The sequence below is a fragment of the Vollenhovia emeryi genome, unplaced genomic scaffold, assembly GCF_000949405.1.
Source record: "Vollenhovia emeryi isolate VEMERY1.0 unplaced genomic scaffold, V.emery_V1.0 DF939550.1, whole genome shotgun sequence".
In the NCBI taxonomy this organism is placed as follows: domain Eukaryota; kingdom Metazoa; phylum Arthropoda; class Insecta; order Hymenoptera; family Formicidae; genus Vollenhovia; species Vollenhovia emeryi.
This window is the reverse complement of record NW_011966816.1, coordinates 29,737-35,467: the sequence shown is the minus strand read 5'-3', so window position 1 is coordinate 35,467 and position 5,731 is coordinate 29,737. Positions and strand designations below refer to the sequence as shown.

Sequence of the window (5,731 nt, the reverse complement as noted above, 5' to 3'; positions counted from 1 at the left end):
TATCAATTCTTAATCAAATAGTTTTTAATGACATTTGCCTAATATATTTATTAATTAAATTAGTTTCATTACATTGATCAAATTAATTATTTAATTAAAAATAGTTTAATTTATTATATGTCAAACCCTGGTCACCAGTAGAGATGCTTGCAATGCAATCCTAACTGCTGTACCCCCCGGCACTGTTGTGTGGACTAGTGACGAAGCGCATTTTCATCTTTGTGGCACAGTAAACAAACAAAATTTTCGTTAGTGGGCAACTGAAAACCCTCGTGAACTGCATCAAAGACCTCTTCACAGCCCTAAAGTAACAGTTTGGTGCGCTGTGTTCTCTATAGGCATTATTGGGCCTTATTTTTTTGAATCCGGAGAATTAACTGTTACCGTGACGTCGGCTCGCTATTGTGAGATGCTGGAGAACATTTTGCGCCCCAAAATGGAAGAGTATGGCGAGGAACACGACACAAGCCTTCTGGTTTCAACAAGATGGAGCCACGGCCCATACTGCCCGTCGTTCACGCGAAATGTTGCAAGAGCTCTTTCCCGGTTGCCTGATCTCTTTGCGAGGGGATGTTCCATGGCCCCCTCGCTCCCCCGATTTGACCCCGTGTGACTTTTTTCTGTGGGGATACGTCAAAGCTAAGGTATACAAAGTTCGACCTCGAACCCTTGAAGCTCTGAAGGAGGCGATTGAGGACGTCATCGCTGGAATTCCGCAAGATATGCTGGGAAGAGTGGCCGAAAACTTCTTTGAAAGGCTCAATATGTGTATTGCTCGCCAAGGCCGCCACTTGGACGATATCATATTCAAAACATGATGAAAAAAAACGGTATTGTATTTCGCGCCTCTTCCTCGAGATCACCCGGTAGTACCCCCCCTCTCCATGCCGATGTCGCCACAAGTTAATAGTAAAATTAGACTTTTCGCCCGCCTTTATGGCGCTCCCGCGACGAGCCTCATGCTTCATTCTTTCTCTTTGTGCCGTACAGGTCGCGTTTATTTTTCTGAACCTCAAAAATGGGAAAGAAGAAACGTTCGTATTCAGAAGAAAGAAAGGAGAATCGCTGGGAGAAACGATTCCGACGTTTAGAAAAGCGATTAGAGGAACAGAACCTGTTACTAAAGAGTATTAATCACAGTAAGTAGTTTTGGTTATGTTACAGGCTCATAGGAAGAAGGCCACACAGGTTAAGCCGTGGCGCGAGAATCACCCGTGTATCGGTCAAGCCGATACGCGGTCCGCATAAGGCCTCACGTGCAGGTTGGACCCGCAGATCTCGGATTAGGCCGAGGAGGCAGCGGCTCGCGTCAGCCTCACGCGTGCAGGTTAGGCCTGCGCGTCTCGGATTAGGTCCGAGGAGGCAGCAACTCGTAGAGTTGCGCGAGAACAGGGACATAAGCCTCACGCACAGGTTAGGCCTGTGCGTCTCGGATTAGGTCCGAGGAGGCAGCAGTTCGCATCAGTCTCACGCGTGCAGGTTAGGCCTGCACGTCTCGGATTAGGTCCGAGGAGACAGCGACTCGTAGAGTCGCGCGAATCCAGGAACGCAAGCCTCACGCACAAGGTAGGCCCGTGCGTCTCGGATTAGGTCCGAGGAGGCAGCAGCTCGCATCAGTCTCACGCGTGCAGGTTAGGCCTGCGCGTCTCGGATTAGGCCCGAGGAGACAGCGGCTCGTAGAGTCGCGCGAAATCAGGGACGTAAGCCTCACGCACGGGTTAGGCCTGCGCGTCTCGGATTAGGTCCGAGGAGGCGACTGCTCGAAAGGCTCAGTCCCGAAAGGGAGAGCATTTTGTCAACCTAACCTCAACGGTCATATTTTCGTCACAGATGCTAGCGTGGACCACGGCGACGCTCCTGATTCGAGTTCGAGAGAGCCCTCACCAGCGACGCAACGAACCAGACCAGACCCGGAGGACGAGGAGGCCTTGGGGATACAGAGGACATCGACATCATCGCTAGTACCGTTAACAACGCCGCAAACTGATCTAAGATCAGTGTCTGAACAGGACCTTGCCCTAGCGGTCGACTCAAATCAGTCACAGGAGGTTGACCGAGTCGACGAGAGCTTGCTCAAGGTGCTCGGAGAACGCGTGACGGTTGACAAGCCACCTGGGGCACCGATATTCGAAGAAATTGTTCTAAGATGGACAGATCTTTTCAAAGCCGGACTTCCGAAGGAAGAAAGACCCTTGCTATTGAAAAAGTACGGAACTCCGGAGAATTGCACGATTATCAATCCTCCTAAATTAAATCCAGAGGTTAAGGCTTCACTCCAGGAACCAATCATAAACAGAGATTCTAGATTGGTGGACAAGCAGGAGAAGATAACCGTTTGTTTGGCGGTCCTAGGGACAACCCTATCTGAGCTACTGAGTCAGACCGTCGACAAGCTATCGCTCCTGGGAAGATTAAGCGATATGGGAAGACTTCTGGTAGAATTGCAACGGGAGGAGACTGCCACGAGGAAGGCACTGATCCTGCCTAACCTCAATGCATCAGTTAAAGAGGCCCTTAAAGCCACGGTCGTGGACGAATGGCTTTTCGGGAAACAGTTGGAGGAGAGCCTCAAGACGGCGAAAACTCTTGCTCGGTCAGCTAAAGAACTGACCAAGGCAACACCGAAAACATCGTTCAATTGCGCGTCAAAAGACTTCAGAGGTCCGTACCGTCAGCAGGCCTACAAGCAACAGTCCATGACGACGGGCGGACAGAAGGAATCATCCAGTCAGCAAGACTCACGATACCAGAAACCGGATCCGAAACACGATCCGGACTCCCGGAGGAGACGCTATTAAATCCGGTAAGGAAATTGGCGGGACGTCTTGGTTATTTTCGTTCAAATGTGAAGAGAGTACCACAGACGCGGTTGTCTTAGACTGGACATCGGGAGTAAAGTTACCGTTCGATAAAACAATCTGCCAAGCATCGACTCCCAGGGAGCCAGACTGGTCGTCGAGGGAAATATCTCAGATATCAGAAGAGAGTAAAAGATTGCCAGAGAGAAGGGGCAATCGTGGAATGTGAGAGTTCTCAGGGGGAATTCATATCCCCAATTTTCCTCACCCCGAAGACGGACGGTACTAGTCGGTTCATTTTGAACTTGAAGGAACTAGACGAGTCAATCTCGACGGAGCACTTCAAATTGGAAGATATTCGGACAGCGAGGGATCTTTTGCGTCAAGACTCGTTCATGGTAACGCTGGACTTGAAAGACGTATATTACGTCGTCCCGATTAAAGAATCAGACCGGAAATATTTGCGTTTTGCGTTTAGAGGAAAACACTTTGAGCTGTTGCTCACCCTTCGGTCTGAATATTGCACCGTACATATTTACATAAGTTTTGAGACCGGTTATAGCATATTTAAGAAGATCGGGACACATTTCCGTTGTATATTTAGATGATCTTCGGTTGATCGGAGACTCTTATCAACTTTGTCTGAAGAATCGAGATGAAACTCGGTGGTTGTTGGAAGAGTTAGGTTTTGTGGTTAACGAACAAGAGAGTCAACTCCAACCTTCGAGGATTCAGAGTTATCTTGAATTTCAATGGAATTCCGAAAAGACGTTAATCGAACTCCCCGAGTCCAAAAGGATTAAAGTGCTGTCCGAAATCCAAAAATTTAGAAGGTTACGCTCGTGTATTATACGGGAGTTTGCGCCGTTCGTGGGGATACTCGATGCATGCGGTCGAGCGTTACGCTATGGTTGGTTATACATGAAAGCTTTCGAAAGAGAAAAGACGTTAGCACTGATAGCGACGGATGGTAATTTTGAGAAGACAATGGTCTTGTCAAATAACATTAAAAAAGATCTGGCCTGGTGGGAACCGAACATCATGTCAGCGAGTAACCCCATCGAAACAGAAGGCTATAAGACCGAGTTTTTTCCAGACGCGTCGCGGTCAGGCGAAGGTGTAAGCTGCGAGGGCGAAAGACCCTACGGACATTGGGACGAGAGTGATCGAAGGCTCCACATTAATTGCCGGGAGCTTCTCGCGGCGTTCTTCGGGCTTAAGTGTTTCGCGAAGAACCTGAGAAACTGTAGCGTGCTATTGAGAATCAACAATACGACGGCCATCGCGTATATTAATCGGATGGGAGGCACGCGATACGAAAATATTAGTAGACTCGCGAAAGACATTTGGATTTAGAGCGAGCAAAGACATCTATAGATCTTTGCTTCTTATATCAGTTTGGAAGAAAATATGATGGCCGACTCAGAATCAAGAAGAATAGAACATGAAACAGAGTTTGGTTTATCGAGTAGGCATTCAACGAGATATGTCAGGTGTTTGGAAGGCCTGAAATTGACCTTTTCGCGAGTAAAGTAAACGCAAAATGTAAGCGTTATATTTCTTGGCGAAAAGACCCATATGCGATGGCTGTCGATGCGTTCACAATTAACTGGCGAGCACATAGATTTTACGCATTCCCTCCGTTCTCGGTAACTCTAAAGAAAAAAAAGGAAAAAAAAGAAATCAATCCGATCAGGCTCGGGGTGTGATAGTGGTCCCTTATTGGCCACCTCAAGCGGGGTACCCACTCTGTATGACAATGTTCGAATCAGAACCCATCTACTTCGAACCGGAGAAGGAGTTTCACAACGGAGCTGCGTATGGTACGATAAATAGTTATCGCTCGGCGATCGCTTTATCTTAGGACCGGAGATCGGTCAGGATGACAGAATAAAGAAATTCTGCAGAGGTGTTTCGAGGGAACGATCACCAAAACCAAAATATAATTCAACGTGAAACCCAAAAGTCTTGCTAGATTTTCTATCCAAATGAACACCGAACGCCGAGATATGTATAGAGAAACTTACGTTAAAACTCGTAACGCGGCTCGCCTTAATAACAGGTTATAGGGTTCAAACCTTGTCATTCATAGTTATACATGGAGCGAACCCGAAACGTGCGAGACAAGTGTTCACGTCTCTTCATTGCACCAAGAGCGATTCTGGAGCTTTAATCGTTGGAGCTTCGCTAGTATAATCAATATACCTTGGATAATTAATATAGCTAGTATAATCAATATTATACCTTGTATAATTAGTATAGCTAGTATACCTCGTTACAGGGGAAAAAAATATATATATATTTTAAAAACTAACAAAAAAAGAATCCAACATTCACAAGGAGTTACGCTAACAGAAGATAATAAATAATAGCAAATAAACGCACTTCTGCCGTAATAGGCTTTAAACTTCTACCGGGTGATCTCGAGGAAGAGGCGCGAAATACAATTGTACGATTAAACGAACTTACCTGTAAGTGAAATTCTATCGTAATTGTATGCAGCGCCTCTTCCGAAGAGATCACTTCCCACCCGCCCATAACTAAGATATCTTAGCCCCACAGGATTACGGCAGTACTTTAAAGAAATGAAGCATGAGGCTCGTCGCGGGAGCGCCATAAAGGCGGGCGAAAAGTCTAATTTTACTATTAACTTGTGGCGACATCGGCATGGAGAGGGGGGTACTACCGGGTGATCTCTTCGGAAGAGGCGCTGCATACAATTACGATAGAACTTCACTTACAGGTAAGTTCGTTTAATCGTACAATTATATGTACTTTTGAGCCATAAAAATCTTTTTCATGTATCTTGAACAGTTTTTTTACAATTCACCCTTCAAATCAGGGACTGCATTCTGCCCCACCCTGTATTAAAATTTTTAGTTTTCAATTTGTTATATCTCCTAAACCAATGCCGTCCCCCACTTGATTCTTGC

The 5,731-nt window shown here is 46.4% G+C and overlaps 1 pseudogene; it reads left to right on the top strand.

The window, feature by feature from the left end:
- The first annotated feature begins 1,018 nt into the window (after positions 1–1,018).
- LOC105557248 lies at positions 1,019–4,790 on the top strand (annotated as a pseudogene).
- The last annotated feature ends 941 nt before the right edge of the window (positions 4,791–5,731 follow it).